Source organism: Falco punctatus (genome assembly GCF_963210335.1).
Source record: "Falco punctatus genome assembly, chromosome: 7".
Taxonomy (NCBI): domain Eukaryota; kingdom Metazoa; phylum Chordata; class Aves; order Falconiformes; family Falconidae; genus Falco; species Falco punctatus.
The window spans coordinates 55,410,778-55,427,717 of NC_137587.1; the positions used below are offsets into that span (position 1 = coordinate 55,410,778).

General features: G+C 39.8%; 1 protein-coding gene across 4 annotated transcripts in view; it reads left to right on the top strand.

Moving 5' to 3' along the window:
- Positions 1–16,940, top strand: part of RAB27A (RAB27A, member RAS oncogene family) — a 34,032-nt gene that overhangs the window by 1,976 nt on the left and 15,116 nt on the right. For 2 of the 4 annotated variants that reach the window (XM_080396681.1, XM_080396678.1), the window contains exon 2: positions 8,327–8,444. The exons of 1 other annotated variant lie outside the window; for it this stretch is intronic. The gene's annotated coding sequence lies outside the window, so the exon portion shown is untranslated. Of the gene's footprint in view, positions 1–8,326; positions 8,445–10,758; positions 10,925–16,940 lie in introns of all 4 variants that reach the window. One more of the 4 variants, XM_080396679.1, reaches the window with a different exon arrangement.

Consider the following 16,940-nt stretch of genomic DNA (forward strand, 5'->3'; position numbering starts at 1 on the left):
ATGGCATTGCTAAGAGCAGTCTGTTGTAGTCAGCAGAGGGTCAGTAAGAATTTAGTTTAGAAACAGGCAAAATTGGCACTAGAGGTGGAATATAAGGAATTACAACTTTTTCCCCTGTTAATGCCTTAGCAAAGAATTGTAACAAGTTGCATTTAAAATCTATTAAACTTAGGATTTAAATAGTTAATCATCAAATACACTCTTCTGTATTAAAGCTGCATTATAGTACTTCGCTGCACATGCGATCCGGTCCTGCAGATAGTTAAGTTTGTTCTTCAGTAATTTCACAGGGTTACTTATATATTTATAGCTAAGCATTTATTTACTTGGCTGGCCATGTTAAGTGTTCAAGGACTTGCTTTCACTCCTCTTGTCTTGCAGATACCATTCATGCTGGAGATACAGTTGTGTTTACAGAATGGACTTCAAACACGGCTGAAGAGTTTTTTAAATACAGCATGGTTTAAAAAATACTTATCTAAAAGCCAGCATTTTATATAGATACACTTTTTTCCCCCCCCCCCTATTTATACAAATATATTCCTACGCAGTCTTCCTCTGGGAACAGCATCTGGTTATGAGATTTCTTTTCCTCATTTCTTTTTTTGGTCTTTTTAGTCTGAAAGCTGCATCCCTGTCAGGACACAGGACAAACATGAATGACATTGAATCAGTTGAAATCATACCCTTTTATCTCCAGTGGAGGTAAAACCACAGTGAATGAGAAGTCCTAACCCCTAATTTCTTTCCTGGAACATCCTTATGTTGTTTTCATACATAACACAACAGAATTTACTTTTGATTATTGTAATAAGTAGTCTCAATGTCTGTGATTTGTTTTCCAATATAGTGAGCTTTGAAGATTAAGTTATGGCATATAGGTCAAAATATGACACATAACCAGAGTAACTTTTTCCTGTGATGTTGCTGTGGTGTCAGGGGGTTGAAAATACTCGGATATATGTATGGCAGTTTTGCATAGTACCAGGCATTGGAATCCTTTTCATGTACTGGCCAGTGCTTTTGAGCTGACCTGACAAGTTCTTCAGTATTTTAAACTACCTCAGGGGGAAAAAAAAAAAGCAAATGTCCTTGTTTTTATGGTTCTGAAGGTAGTATCAAAGTGTAAACCAATGCAGTGCTATTCTCCTGAGTTTGTAAACCCATTTCCCAATAGCTGTTCCCTTTTTCTATGTCTGATACTTTTACAGATGAAAAATGGGTAAGACTAAACCGTATTAGATAAAGGCACTTCTCGAAGACAATGGGAAGACTGATAGTAAGGTAGGAAAGGGGCAGGAGGCAGCAGCGAAGATAATTTTGTGCATGACTGAATGCCACCCAAAATACAAGCGTCGGGTCAGGTTCCAGCCGTGCTGGTATCGTCCATTTGCAACAGAGTGTTTCTTACCCAGCACTTTAAAAGATCCGGTGCCTGTAACAGCACATGCTCCGCTGACTTTCTCCTCTAACAATGATTCAACTTGACAGGCCTTTTGTGCTGAGGCACAAACTGTCTGGCTACATTTAATTTTTCCATACTCTTTCTTGCATTAGAATGGTGTCAGGATAGACATCTCTGTACAGAGATGGTGTCATCCAAGTTTGAAGACTGCGCTGTCTGAATTTGATTGCATTTATTCTGATTTTGATGGTAAAACTCTCATAATTTTGGTTGGGATAAATGTAGCCCAAAGTTGGAATTGTTGAAGTACTTTTTTTAATGTTCTTCAGCTATGAAGTAGAAGAGGTGACTGAATCTTTATTCGATAGTTTTCTAGAATTGTCAGTTTGGACACAGCACCCAGTGCACAGGACAGGGCCTGAGATCCTGCTGTGTGTCAGCAGAAGCTGAAGAGCAGGCTTTGGAAGACCTATGAAAAGTATGTGCTGCCAAAGTAGAATCATGCTTTCTAGTAGGTTTAAAAACAAAACACAGAAACCCAAAAATTTTGAACTGCTAATACAGTGAAACTCAACTAGGTTTTATTCTATTAATTTTTATTTTTAATAATAGAAGTGCTTTAAAATAGAAAATGACTTTAAATCCAAATTGAAAGTAAACATGAAGTTGAATGTCACAGTATGTGCTGCAGCTAGCCTGGAGCAATGCAAGTAAAACTTGGCCAGCTAGTGGGTGCCCCTTACAGAACTGAAAACCTGAACTGCCAGCTTTCAGTGGAGGCATGCGTCTGCTTCTTTCCTTTATCCAGCTGCCAATTTTTCACAAAGCATATAGCAACCTCATATCTTTGTGGCTTCTTCCCCTTTGTGAAGGAGTGTTAAAACTGATTGACAGATTCAAATGTTGGGGGGGAAGGCAGAAATGACAGAAATACAATGTCTCTGCCCCTCTCTCTAATGAGCTTTGTTTCCTTAGGAAACTAGGCTAAGGAATGTCCTCATTTCAGCTTTGTTTTTTACATTGCAAATTTGGAGCTTTGCTCTGAGAAGTCCTTTTTGCATTCATAATCTCCAGTGTGGTCTGTTGAGCTTTAGGGAATTTTTCTTCAGCCTAGCATCCTGAGGGTTCATGAGGAATGGGAGCAGTAACATTTTTCATAATGGGGAGTTGCGCAGGGAGTGGCCAATGGAACCGAAAGACCTACTTCGGTAATATACTTCAGAATCACCACCTTTATAAGCCCACCCTGAAGGAAAGAAGATCAACCAGTCAGGTTATTTAACTTAGGGAGTCACTGAGTAAGCGTAAAAATGAAGAAGCTGTACTGTTAATGATGTTCACAGTTTAAGAAATGGTAAAGGAGAGAAATAGGCATCACAGGTGTTTAGTTTGGTTTCATATGCTTCATTGCATGGAAGATCAAAGAATAATATGGGACGCAAGGAGTACTTTGCTGTGGCTCAGAAGAGGCATACTTCTATATCTGTCAAACAGTGCAAATAACTAGCCTTTTGATTTTTCCTCCTGAGAGCAACTAAACTGTAAATGACACTATTGTCAGCTTATGTGGGGAATGAAGGACCACTTACTTGATCTATTAAGTAGATTTACAAAAGCTGTGAACAGGGTCATCTTGTGCTGGAAAGAAAATGCAGCTGTGTCCAAATTGGAACTCTGCTGATCAGTTTTAAAAAGCAGTGTCTTTTACTTGGCAAAGACACACTGGATTGGGTAGTGCGAAGAACGAATGCATATTGATTAAGCTTAAGCATGAATAAAAATAAGAAAGAAACCTCAAAACTATATTAACGTTATAGGATTGTAAAATGTTGAAAATCCTTTCTAAGGAAGCTGTAGTGCACATGTTCCTTACATTGGTACAACAGCTTCCTGTAAAGCTACTATGTTTGTTAATTTTTAAAAAAACAAACACTTAGTCATCAGCCCTTTTTATATGTAGATAAAGATCATTGATCTAAAATGCGATTAGTAACTCTTCAGACTGAAGATAGAGATGTTAAATGATTAGCGTGCTTTTATAGCTTCTTACCGAAACACAGGAACTTTTCTATCTGCATGCATTACTGTTCTAGGTGCCCTCTTCATTGTCAGGCACCCACTTTGGTTTTACTAAATGTGGAACCAGCGTAAATCTCACAGAAGAGCTGTAGCATGTTGAGTAATACATCCATCATTAGGTTAAATATTCCTCTTGTAATTGCAGATGATGGAATTTGAATAGTGTGAATGTTGCCAAAATAGAATTTCCTACAAGCAAAAGGATCAAATTGGTTCATTTCAGTCAAAATGGATAATCCTGTTTGTTCTTACACTAATACATTTATTTTATTGCTGTTTTAAATACAGAACTTTCTATTCATTATTTCTCGGTGTCTTAACACCTTGTACATGAACGCTGTATCTTTTCCTATTGTTTGCTTTCTAATATTTCAGAACTGAATTAATTTTTTTTCTTTCCCTTTTCATTCAGATCTGGAGCAAGCACCTACGCTCTTGGCTTTGCCTCAGGATAAACTGTGCCTTCACTGACATTAATAATAAGTGATGAGGAGGCAGTAAATTCGTAGTTCAACAGAACTGAAAAATCGTTTAGATCTGCTTGTTTGGGATAATTTTAGTAGTTCTTTCTGAGATACTAATGGGTTCAAATATAAACAAATTTTATTTTGGGAAGCAATCTTTTGATGTTTTTCCTGTGAAAAAGGTGATGGTTTGACCTAATGTTTTCCAAAGTGCTGATGTTGAGCGCCCAGCTGCTGGGAAGGATTCCTGTCTTTAGACCTTGTAATGTTCCATGAAAACAAAATTGATGCATTTATTTTATTGATTTTTTTAGTGTTAACTTTTTTATGTTCTTGAAGAGACACTAGTAACTCTTGAAAGTTAGTCATCTAGAGCCTCTCTTGAAGGGGACTGTTTATAAGAAATTCTTTTCTGTGTAAAACACTACTGACCTTAAACATACCAACACTTTAATGTTAAAAGAAAGTTGTTACCATTACTAGATCTAAACTGCCTAGACTGGATTATAGTTAAAAGAACAAAACATACAACTTTTACTTTAATCTATAATATTACTAAGTATTTAGATGTGCCTTTTGGGTAGCAGGAAGGCCTGCCTGACCTACTTTCATTTTAATCGCTAAAGAGGTATTTCATGATTTGATGCTGGCAAAGTTCAGCTATTACATTTCTGATGTGAAAGCCGCTCTTTTGTGTGGGTTGTCTGTCTTTTTTTCTTGGAAGGATATTGGTGAGAGGAAAACAGGAAAAAAATCAATATATAGGATTTTGTCTTCTTTCAGGTCTTTTTAGTTCTTTCTTGAGGTATTGGTGCATTACTGCATTTATGGACTGCTGCGGCAGTAAGTAGCAAGCTCATTCACATGACAGCTGGTCAATTTACTTTCGCAGCGCATCCCATCAGTCCCTCTTAATTTTTTCCAGAGTGTCTTTTCATGAGAAGCTGACTTCCTTCCACAGAAACAACTATAATTCTGTTTTACAGTTGTAGGAATCTGCCTGTACCAATTAATATGTTCATATTTTTCCTATTTACTATTTTCTCATCTCTTCTTTTTGTGTTTTGTAGGGTATTTTTGTCACTGTGAATTAATTTCTGTATAGCATGTGCTCTGGCTCTTCTTGAAGTTTGCTACCATATATGCGAGTCCCTTTGTAGGCAGTGTGTCCCAGTGTCTGCTTTTCCCCCCTCTTGCATTTTTTTAAAAGTTTCTTCTTTGATGGCTAGTAGGGGTTTTGTGGCACAGATAAGATTTGTGGACGCTAACAAATACCATTACCCTTGGCTGCCTGCTGGTTGGTTTTAATTCCATAGACTTGCAGGTCATCTGTTAAATGCATGTGTGAAACCTATGGCTGTTGGTAAAAGCGTGGTGAGTTTTTTGGTGTGTGTTGGAAAAAGCCGTTATCAGGTCAGAGTGCTGAAGAGGAGACCTCCAGCAGAATTGGGTCATTGGGGAGTGGGGAGAGGGAGGGCAGTTGACACTGATGTTAGGCACAGCTTTTGGCTTTGAAAACAGGTGAGTTTTTCTGTAGCACTACCTGAAATGGACTGTTGCTAGATCCTCCTCTTCCTCTCTTTCTGTCTCCAGTGGCAGATGTCTTAATTCCTGCAAGAACCATGGTCAGACAAGTAACAATCCAGTATTTTCTTCTAGGGGAAACACCTGCCACAGGACAGTTAAGACATTTGCTACTTTTCTCAAGAGCATTAAATGTATGAAGGCAAATATTCTGGTGCTTGTGATGAAGAATGCTCCACACTGTCCACTCTTTTTGACCCTCCTCAAATTTCCCCCTAAATTCCTAGACCTGTATATCATAGATAATGTTTACAAGGCAGATATAAATTCCATGCATTCTGACCATCTTGTTCATACAACCTGTTCATAAAACTTGTCTGTGAAAATGGTGGGAAGATTTAATAACTAAATAGGTGGCCATTCCTTTGTAGAACTGTAGCTTCAAAACTACATTCAGAGTTTCAGGACTTTACTGGAGTAATTTTGATCCCCCTACATAAACTTAGAAAATGCCCAAGCTCTTATAACCCTCTAAGATCCGGGTAGCAGTGAGATCAAGGCTTACCTTGGGCTGGCTGCAGTGGTTCCTGTGCCAGCTGCTGCCGCACCGTTTGCCTGCGCTGCCTGCCACCACAGCAGGGTTGGCTCTTCCCAACCCTCTTCACACAAATCACACCACAGCAGATTTGTGTGTCTAAAAACAAAGACTTTAAGTAACCAAACATTGATGTTTTCCCAGTTTATAAAGTGAGGCCCTCTGGATTCTAACTCTGCAGTTTGAAATCAACATAACGTCACCCTCAGAAAATAAGCTTTATTTCATCTGTACCTTCCTAGCACAGTCTTACTGTTCTGGATAACACTCTTTCCTGGAAGGGTGAAGGGAAAATCAATTGGTATTCCTCACACCAGGTTGGTAAGAAGAAAGTTAAGCACCCTCGTTTCATCCTGAAGTAAAAAGCTGAAGTCTAGGAATTATTTATGAATTGTTTTTCCCTTAAAGATGGCAAAAACCTTACTGTTTGAGACAAGTTTGAACTCCATTTACATTGCTGGTTGAGGCTTCCAGACAGGGTGTTCAGTGTGTGTAGCCACCCCCCAGGGCTGTTTGCAACATGACAGAAGAGTTGTTGCTTTGTCTGTCAACACTTCTTATCCTGTTCCTCCTTCTGTGCTCTGGAGCAGTTACGAGAAATTCTCGGGTGCTTGTGGTCTGAATATTTCTTCACAGTAAGCAATGTGCTGGTATCGATCAGGGAAGCAGTTAAAGGTTAAAAATGTTCGCGTTGCTGACAATTGAACACAAACTTTTTTACTGCATGTGGAAGCAAAAAAGGGACTTCTGTATTCTTCTGAAAGTGTGGTGAAATTTATAGGATACCAAAATAAGCAAAGAAGGGGTAGAGTGTTTAAAATTATAACCTGTAACAATATGTCAAAGAAATGGATTTTAGTTAAATCTGGAAAAATGCTAAGGCACAGCATGAAAAAGCGTTCCACCGTGGATAGTTGTTTGCCAACTCTGTGTAACAGAACTTAGGTTTTTCACTGGGGTCAGGGCAATGAAAATTGCCTTGATTCACAGGAAAGGAGGCGCAATAGTTGAGCCCTGAAATGAGTGGTGGATTAAGGAGCTTGTGGAGTTGTGTTTGTTACTGGTAGGTGAATGCATTAAGGATATGTTAAATGCTGTAGCAGGCTGTCTGCAGCACTTCTTAAATGATGAGACTGGAGGGGAGTCATAGAAGCCTTTTTAGTTTCCTTTCTTACATATCTGCTCTCAAACACCGTGAGGAAAGAAGTTGAGATCAAAAAGGCTGTGCAAGGCTACTTGTTACCTGTAAAAGCTCCCATCTGCGACATCTTACACATGAATGTCAAACTTGCTTTGTCCGTGCCTTTCAGACCTCTGGTGCTAGCATCTGTAGTGTCAGGGGTGTTTGTGAGAGAGGCGATGCTTCATGGTGCCTGCAGGCGCCTGGATGGTCCCTCTCACCCCTTGGACCAAGCGCAGGGGTCTCCGTCCAGCAAGTGCCTGGGTGCAGACCCAGTGGTGCAATGTGGCCAGACATGTGAATCTTGCCTGTTGGGTGCTTGTGGACTCATTGTTGAGTTGGTTTACATGTTAAATCAGTAACTTTATTTCCTTGAAACTATTTACATGTTTAAAATGGCTGCACATGTCTCAGGATTGTGCAGGGGGTTGGGGCTCGCAGATTTAGCTGCAACGGCTCAGAAATTTTCTGGCAACATCTTCACATCTGGTCTTTTGTTGGAGCTTGTTGCCATCAGAAGTGCTTGAGCAGAAGAGGCTGGACATGGATGCCCACAAAGCCATGCAGTACTGCTGCCACTGCCCTCTTAAATCCTTCCAGCTCCTTGTCACATGGTCTCACTTTGGTGTCTGTGCCCATTTTGTCATCTGCAAAGGCATAAAATAAAACCAGGTTCAAAACTTAAAATTCTCCATTAGGTTTTGGGAGCTTTTGGTGCTCACTGTGTTTCATTAGGCTACGGTGTCTGCTGTATTTTATTTTACTTTTTTGTAATGAAACAGTGCAACTTCCTCTCCCTATGACAAGAAGGAGGAGGGTCAGTTAGTGTACGCAAAGGCTCAATGTTTGTTACCTGGTTTAGGGGGATCTGGTTAGCTACTGTTGCTTAGTTTTAAAAGGAGTAAAAGAGATCACTTGATCTGTCAGCAAGACCACATGACAAGCAGCTGAATGTAATTAGGTGGGTAGGGTGGTTGTATGGGGCTCACAGCTCTGCGCGTCAGTGTGAATTTTAGAGTTGTTATTCTGAACTACATTATTTTGGTTTTATTTTCTTTCTCTGCTGACCCTACCTGCAGATGAGAAATGGCTCTTTTTGCATGACTGTGGTATTCAAGAAATCTGAACTGTGTCAGGAGATTTGTCACTGAAGTACCCTTGGAAAACTACAGATCCTTTTGCAGCTGTTAAGCATTGGTATGTAAACACCTTCTCTTTTTTATTTATTTTCATAAGATTTATTACATTGTTTTCCTTGAGATGACAGTTGTGTGCCAACTGTTTCTCAGTTAAGAGCTTCAAAACAAGTTGCTTTATTTTTAACAAACTGCCTGAAATATTTTGATTTTAAGAGACAAAGTTCAGCATTGTTGCATCCTCATGTTCTAGGGGGAAAAATAAACTTAAAACTGGGAGGTATACTGGTTAATGTAAATCATAGGCTTTGGGTTGAAATGACAAAACTGCAGCTCTTCGGTATGTCTTTGGCCATTGCTTTTCATGAAGAAATCAGTCAGATTTAAAGACAAACCTGGTTAAGTTTATCAGTGAGGTGACTGCAGCGACCATTGTCTGGATTCAGTAACCATAAGGTGCCCTTTCAGGTCCTAAGTCATCACCCTACATTTCCTTCTGTGTAAAGTCAAACTTGTTCTACAGTTAGAACGTGGAATTAGACCTTTGATAGTAAAGTGTGCTGTGCAAATAACGCTTCATAATAGAGAACAAAGTAACTCGGTATTTTTAAATGTTGTACTGCTTAAACTTCCCCTCCCTCTATGTATTCCTGTGTTGTCATTAACTTATAAAGGTAAATCATACTTAATAAAACAGTCCTTTAGAATGATGGGGTTTTTAACTGGGTCGCAATACTGATGTGTTTGTTCTCACATATACTAAATGTATTGTTGATAAAAGGAATAAAAATGGTGTTGCACAGTCTGTTATTTTTAATTAGCAAAAGAAATTGGACTGCAAGGAACCATGAGAGCTCATCTAGTTCACATTCTTTGTTAAATCATACAGTAACGGTTTCAATCTTAAAATTAATTCTGGTAAAAGCAATATGGGGGTGGGATGTTATTACTGCGTTTTGTATCTCCTCTGGAAGAAACTCAGAATGCATGTGCCCATCTGACTAGGTCATTCCTTGCCACCCCAAGCAGGAATTTTTAATCGGGCATCTTTTCTAGCCCGTGTGTTTGCCAGCATTTTTCTAATCATGGACCAAATGTCCTAGATTTGTAGACTGTAAATAACCAAGGAGGAGTTGTTCAGAGAACAGAAAACAGTATTCTCCACTTCTGTGGGAAGGTCACAAGGTTTTCCCAGGGTTTACCTGCTGTCTAGGATAGAGTGTCTTAAGATTATTTTTCTAGCCCTGGTTCATCATCCCTTGACTTGTGTTTATGAGAAGGAAGTGCCAAATTCATAAATGTTGTTAAGGAAACAGCAAGACAACATATTTATTTATAGACATCCTCAATGTCTGAAAAACTTACATAAAATAACTGGAAGGAAGGTTTTTTGTAAACATTGATGCTTGACTTAGCATGGTGGTTTTTTTTTTTTCCTGTGCTGCGTTGGATTGGTTGTCATAGTGGCTTCATTGTAATTTACTGTTTTCAATCATTGCATTACATGTGCATTTTGCATGTGTGCTACACAAACAATTTCTAGCACATTTTAGGGTATTGATTTCTAATAGCCTAAGGTATTTGAGGGGATTACATTTTGATAATGTTGGGATTCAGTTGTATAGAGCAAAAACTATATTCTGGCATGTGGTGTTGCCCACCTTGCCCTCACCATACTCCCAGAGGGTTTCAGTATATTTGCTTATTTCCAGCATGTCTTTCATTTGTAACACTATCTTAAACAAAACACCCTGAGTAATTGAGCCTGTTAAAAGACGAACTAGGTATCTAGTTCAGCTGGAATTCTTTGAACATGTCACTAAGAATGGCATCAAAGAGAAATTGTAATTTTTTTACTTTAAAAGAATTTTTTTAAAAAGACCAAAAATTCTGCAACTATGCAAAATTTAAAGAATGAACTCAAAAAATCTTAAAAGCAGTTAATGGAAAAAGACCTGGAACATATCCTAGTAGAATGAGGTAAATAAGCTCTAGTCCAAGGGAAGTAGAAATAACTTAAGGAGAAAAAGTTAAGAGTAACTTTTCTTTGCTTTAAAATGTTTGATTTCATAACTGGGAAATAATATAGCTCTTGCTTCTGTATTTTGTTTCAACACTGTGTCACAGGGATAAATTTTCTTCACAAAAATCCAGTTTTGATGCATCATGGTGCAGCTGTTGGTGTAAACAGAAGCAGAACTGGGATCTTGGTGAAGTGGGAATTCTCTGGGAGTGAGGGGGTGGTTGTATGTTAGCATAGCTCTACGATAGCCACTGCAGCTGTACTGATTAGTGCTAACTGAGACTTTGTTTTTCCACGTACTGAATTTGTTTTTACTGGAATCTCATTACTGGATTTTTATTTCCTTCCATAGGAAATCATATGCACTGGTTTAAAATCAAATCAAACACTGCAAGCCAAAGTCAGTCTTTTAATAGAAGATGAAACAGCAGCACCTACTTTAATGAGTCTTTTCAAATAGAAACTCTTGTCGGACAGTGCCATTGCATACTCCCAGTTTCTTGTGACTTCTCCACGCAGTGCGTAGCTGAATAGATTCTTTCTTATCTACTTACCCTTTACATCCTGTTTCTCATTTCCGAGGTTTGATGCCTTTCTCAGTCATAATGTGGAACGTAAAAATTGCAAAGTATTATATGAAGTCAGTTTGTCAGTTTGCATGAGGTTTTCAGATTCTTTATAAGTATGCGAAGCTTTATACTTAGTGTTAAGTCAGGGAAGCACAATCTGAATCCACTGTGGTATTAAAACTTCGTAGGTGTTTCCTTGACACAGTTTTCTACAGGGAACTTCTGCTGCTTGGATCAATTAGAGCAGTCTGACTGCAATTTGATTTCTTAGAATAACTTTGTATATTTTTTACAGAACTTGGGTTATAGAGGTGGTTCTTGTGTAAGCTTGCTGCTGCTGAGCCATTTATTAGCTATAGCAGAAACATTATGAATAATAATTATAATGGAAGACTTCTGAGGGGAGAGGTAGGAAATTGCTTGCTATTGTACATCAGTTAAAGTGAAGCTTAAGGAAGCAATGCCGGCATGAAATGTTGCAGAATTCTGTAGGAAGGCATCTACAGCACAAAAAGCTGGCAACAACTGCCAGGTTTCAGTCAGAGGTGTTACTCCACAGCCATCTTGGGAGCCTCCTCAGTCTGGGAATAATTAAAATGAATAGTATGGGTAAACTGTGACATGACACTTGTGATTCTTCTTGCTTTCCTTGCAGGGCTCATGCACACCTCCATGTCAAGAATTAGTGTAAGAAATCCTAGCTTGCTGTGCTGTTTATTTGAGCGGTCTTTGTTGTGTATCAAGATTTAACTATAATTCATGCTGCAATATGGCATTCTGATCAGAGCAGTGAGATAAATAGTGTTGGCAACTCAGGTTGAAAAACAGCAGACTTTTTGAATGGAATCTTTGTGTTGTGCAGTTCAGCCAGCTTAATCAGTGTTTCCTTTGAATTATCCCTTCCCCAAGGCTCTAGAAAAGAAGCTGTACTAGGATACAAATTGAAGCAAACATTTGGCCAAAGCACTGTCTGAATATTTTGGCCGACTGCAGAGCCTCAGTAGAAAGCTTGGGCAGCGTTAATGGAGTTCTAATGGAGCTGTTCAAGTGGAAGATTCAGTCACTTGTTGAAAGCTTGGGCTTATTTTTCAATTCTTGTGAAGCAAGAAAAATAACCTGTAGTTTTAGCTTTGCTTTGTTAGAAGAGTTTAAAAGTGGTACTTCTGAGCCACAGCGTACTCCAGAATGACTGTGTCTTGCTGTCACAGATTGAGATTTCTGCTTTGCTGTTGCACATTAGTAACTTCCTGAAGAGAATAGGTTGTGGCCTATTGAATACTGCCTGGCTCTGTTTCAGGCTGAAGTGTTTTATTATGTAAGGGACAAGTTAAATTATGCCCAGAGTATTCTCAGTGGGTTATTTCTAACCTTTTCATAGCATGTATGAAACAAGGAAGCATCGCATATGCTTACTATTTCCAGACACATTTACTAAAACCTCCTGCCCAGTACTGGCTGAAAGTATCTCTCAGATGTAGCTATTACAGACTGTGAAATAAGAAGTCTCAGAAAAGAACTGAACCTTCTGAAGAGCAGATTATTCATGACAAACCCATCTCTCAATTTCTTTCAAGTGTCATGCTAACAGCCCGCAGTGCTCTGGCTGACTCCACGCTGCAGTGATTGCCAGCATGATCTGGAGCAGGCCCCATGAGCTCGGCACCTGCAAGGATGCTTTTGTCAAGATTTTATGATTTTTATGATTTGGGAGAAGTGAATGCTAGCTCTAAACCTCAGTTTTATCAATCTAGATACATCCATCTCTTGTCTATATGCACCACTCCCCTGCTTGGCATCTCAGACTGTCTCTTGTATTTCAAGTCCAATGACATTGGATTCGAGATGAAGGACTAGGAGGAATGACCTTTTCTAGTTACTGGACAGGGGTTTTCTCAGCTGACAGTTTTCCTTGCTTTCCCACAGATAACTAAATTTATTCTGCCCTATTTCTAGATCAATTTAAGAAACGCTTGTGATGAAATACTTCTGCAGATGACTTACTATTATTCAGAGAATCACAGAATGGTTGGGGTTGGAAGGGTCACCTGGAGGTTATCTAGTCCACCCCCCTGCTAAAGCAGGTTCACCTTGAGCAGGTTGCACAGAGTCACATCCAGGCAGGTTTTCAATGTCTCCAGAGAAGGAGACTCCACAGCCCCTCTGGCAGCCTGTGCCAGGGCTCTGCCACCCTCCAGGGAAGGAAGTTCTTCCTCACACCCAGCTGGAGCTGCCTGTGTCCCAGTTTGTGCCCGCTGCCCCCTGCCCTGTCGCTGGGCACCACAGCCAAGAGCCTGGCCCCGTCCCCCTGACACCCCCGTCAGGTGTTTGTGTGCGTGGAGAAGATCCCTCTCAGCCTTCTCCTCGCCAGGCCGGGCAGCCCCGGCTCTCCCAGCCGTTTGTCATCAGGGAGACGCTTCAGTCCCCTCACCATCTCTGTAGCCCCTCACTGGACCCTCTCCCATGGTTCCTTGTCTGGAACCGGGGAGCCCAGCACTGGGCACGGCTCCAGCTGGGGCCTCACCAGGGCAGAGCAGAGGGGAGGGTCACCTCCCCCCACCTGCCGGCCACGCTCCTCCTCGTGCACCCCAGGGCACCACTGGCCCCTTGGCCACCGGGGCACACTGCTGGCTCTTATCTCCGGAGGCAGCTGAGGAACACTTGTTGCTGCTCTGGTTGGTGTTGGCTTATTCCTCAGTTGGATGTGATGACATGAGCATTATTCCTAACGCCATGCCCAATATTCATAGATAATAGAGATTTTCCAGCTCATTAGAAATGGATATTGATTACTTGTTCAGTCAGTAACTTTGATAACTAGTAAGTTTTCTGAGGAACAAGATGTTTTCTTTGGTGCTGGAAATGTGATCCGACACATCAGTCCTGCTCCAAAAGGCCGTGATGCCTTGCGGTTAGCTGTTTTCATTTGGAATGCATAGACAAACTTCTGATGGACTAAAAAATCTTTGGATATTTCAATGTCATCTAAGCGATGAGAAAACTTTTAATTTCCTGAGGAATAAATAGCCAGAACAAATGTAGGAAATGCTATATACTATGCCCCCTGTTATTTACTCTTGAACTAAGTCAAGTAACTTGCACCAAAAATAAGGACAGATCACAATATTATAGAAAAACAACAATGCTAAAGAATGGTAGCAGCTACAAAACAAACAAAAATAGTAACTTTTATTGCATCTTCCTATCAAAAACCAGAGTTAGCAAGAAACAGAGTTTACCTCCTATGAAAAAACAAGAGAAGCAGGTATTTCCCAATCCAAAGGATGAAGAGGTGGATTAAATTCTGCACTGAAATTCTTTCCTGCCTCGCCCCTTTGTACACTCGCCCACATCATGTTAGATGAATCGTTCAGTTTTATAGTCCTATTTGTATATTTGTGTGGGTTTCACATTTATCTAACAGTGCCTAGAGGTTGTCTGATGCCTGACCTTTTCCATAAACTTTTCATAGACTTAATAATGATAATTTATTTTTGCCAGATTATTTCCCTGGAATGCAGTATCCCTCTAGTAAAAGTATCCTTCACAAACTTGGCAGTGTGACCTTCTGGAGAATCATTATCTGTATTCCAGGTAGCTGTTCTACAAAACAAGGTGGAAGGCAGCTGAGAATTTTCTTGCCCTGGATGAGAAAAAAAAACCCAAACCCCCAACATTTTAAAGAAGATGCAAATATTTTCCTCTGGCTGTTTGCAGCGTGTGATTTAATGGGCTTAAACAAAGAACCTGGCCTGACTAAGGTTGTTGCATGTACCCTACTGAATTGCTCACATAGGCAGAGCATGAAATATACTACTGTCTTTAGTATGAGTACATGCACGTTTTCCCTGAGATGTTGCTTCATTCATATTATAACTGCACATATGAAATTGCATCCTTTTTCAGTTTTTATATTTTTTTATTTTTTCCTTTTATTCTGCTTTTTCTTGTGTCTGCTTATTCTAGCTGTCTGCTGGAGATTTTTGCTATCTCCAGAAAAAACCAAACCATTCCTTAAAGAAATGATCAATTCTTATGATCCTCTGTGATTCTTACTATCTTCTCCTTTATCTTCCAGTGGCTATTTCTGAGGGCAGAAATAAAGTGTACTCTTTTTCTCTACACTTTTGGAGTTGGAAGTGTTGCTGAATGAGTGGGTAGGCTTCTGGATATTTCCATCCTTCTGTGAATATGACCAGCTTTATGGGTGAAATCCTGGTGGCTGCTGTGTTGACTGAAAGGATTGGAAACTGTAAATCTATGCAAGACTGTCATTCATCATTCCTTTATACTGTCAAGGGCAGGTGCAGTGTAGTGATGTGTTACAGATGTTAAGGTTAGGCTGTGGGTAAGCTATGAGCTGGATCCCAAAGTGGTCAGAATTCTCATGTCAAGGAAGGATGCTGGACATTGCTCTGAATTTCCTGTTTATAAAGTCAGCGAAAAAGCATGGCACATTAACTTGTATGATGTTGTGGTTTAACGTATTTATTAAAGGAACAGTTAAATAGCTCAGGAAGGAGTAAGTAGTATGGAGCTGGTTTGTTTTTGTTTTTTTTAAATGTTTTCTTTATTTTTCCCAGTCTGCTCTGGAATTTATTCACATGGTACAGGTGTTAGCTTCACTGCTACAATTGGAAAGCAACTTCTGATGAGAATTCAAAGACGTAACTTGAGAGGCAAAAGCTCTTGTTCTCAGGAAGGGGACAGGTCTTCTGAGAGAGTTCAACTGTTTTCATCAGGTAGCATTGCAAATCTTTATTTACAGTATTTTATTACCATGAAGCATGAAGATGTTAGAAACCGATGAGGGAATAGAGATGATGGTGTGGTTTTTGCAGAGAAGTTGAAACTGCACACAGATCCTTCCATATGGGTGGTGAGGGAGTGATGGAGTATCCCCTGCAACATTCCTGGTTTTACTTGCCATTGTTTTCCAGTCCCTTGCTGCCTTTCATTCCTTTATGTAACAGCCAGTCTTTGAAATTCAGCCTCCTTTTCGTTGGCTTGGTTATGATGAAATGCAGTTGTAGTTGCAAACCTAACTGTTGTTTCCTTTCCTGGCTCCTCCATTCCCAGTTTGCCCTGAGTTTCTGGAAACGAAATCCAAAATCTGCTGTTTCCTTGCCCGGCCTGTTGTGCAAAGTTCTCACCACATCTGCAGGCCTGTTGCTTCACTTACCTCTTTTGTGCCCCCTTTCTGCATAGGATCACAATTTTATGCCTGACATGTCCCATTATAACTCATTGTCAGAGTGCTTTGTGTGCCTGTCAGTTCTTGCTCTGCAAAATTCTGCAGTTCTAGCAATGCTGACAGCTGACAAAGTGTCCTAGAGCACCTTCAGCTGAGATAAAAGTGACAACAGCATTTGGAAGCTAAAACCTTGCAGCCTAGTTTTTGCATGTGTTTTTGCAGACTCCTGTATGTATTCTGAGCACCCTCAAAATAACGTAGATCCTTCCAGGAAAAAGACAATCCTTAGACATTGATCCTATGATTCCTTTGAATTCCTCTATAGCTGAACCTAAAAAAGTCATAGGAATAAAATGTCAAGTAAAGCAATTGAGAGTAACCAAAAAAAATGCTCAGAGCAACTGAATCTCTTTCTCTCATTTTTGAGAGGAAGGGGTATTTTCCTTCCTGTTATTTCTGTTCTAGAAAAGTTCCAGAAGTCACAGAAAGTGCTATTTTGGCCAAAACTAAAGCAAGCCAGGTCATATGTTTTACTGAGAAAAAACCAGTGCAGCTCAGAGTATTTCAGTAAAGTGCTTATTTACTAACACTCTTCCCCCAGCATAGCAGTTACTTGAGTTTATAAAAAAATTGTCATAATTTGTTTAGATTACGTTTGTACATATTTGGCAGCTTTTAGCCAAAGGCACTTCTAATAAAGTGTTGACTTAGCAGGAACATTGTTTAACTCTCTGTCTCTTGTTTTGACAGAACTGGAAGTGTCTGATGGTGACC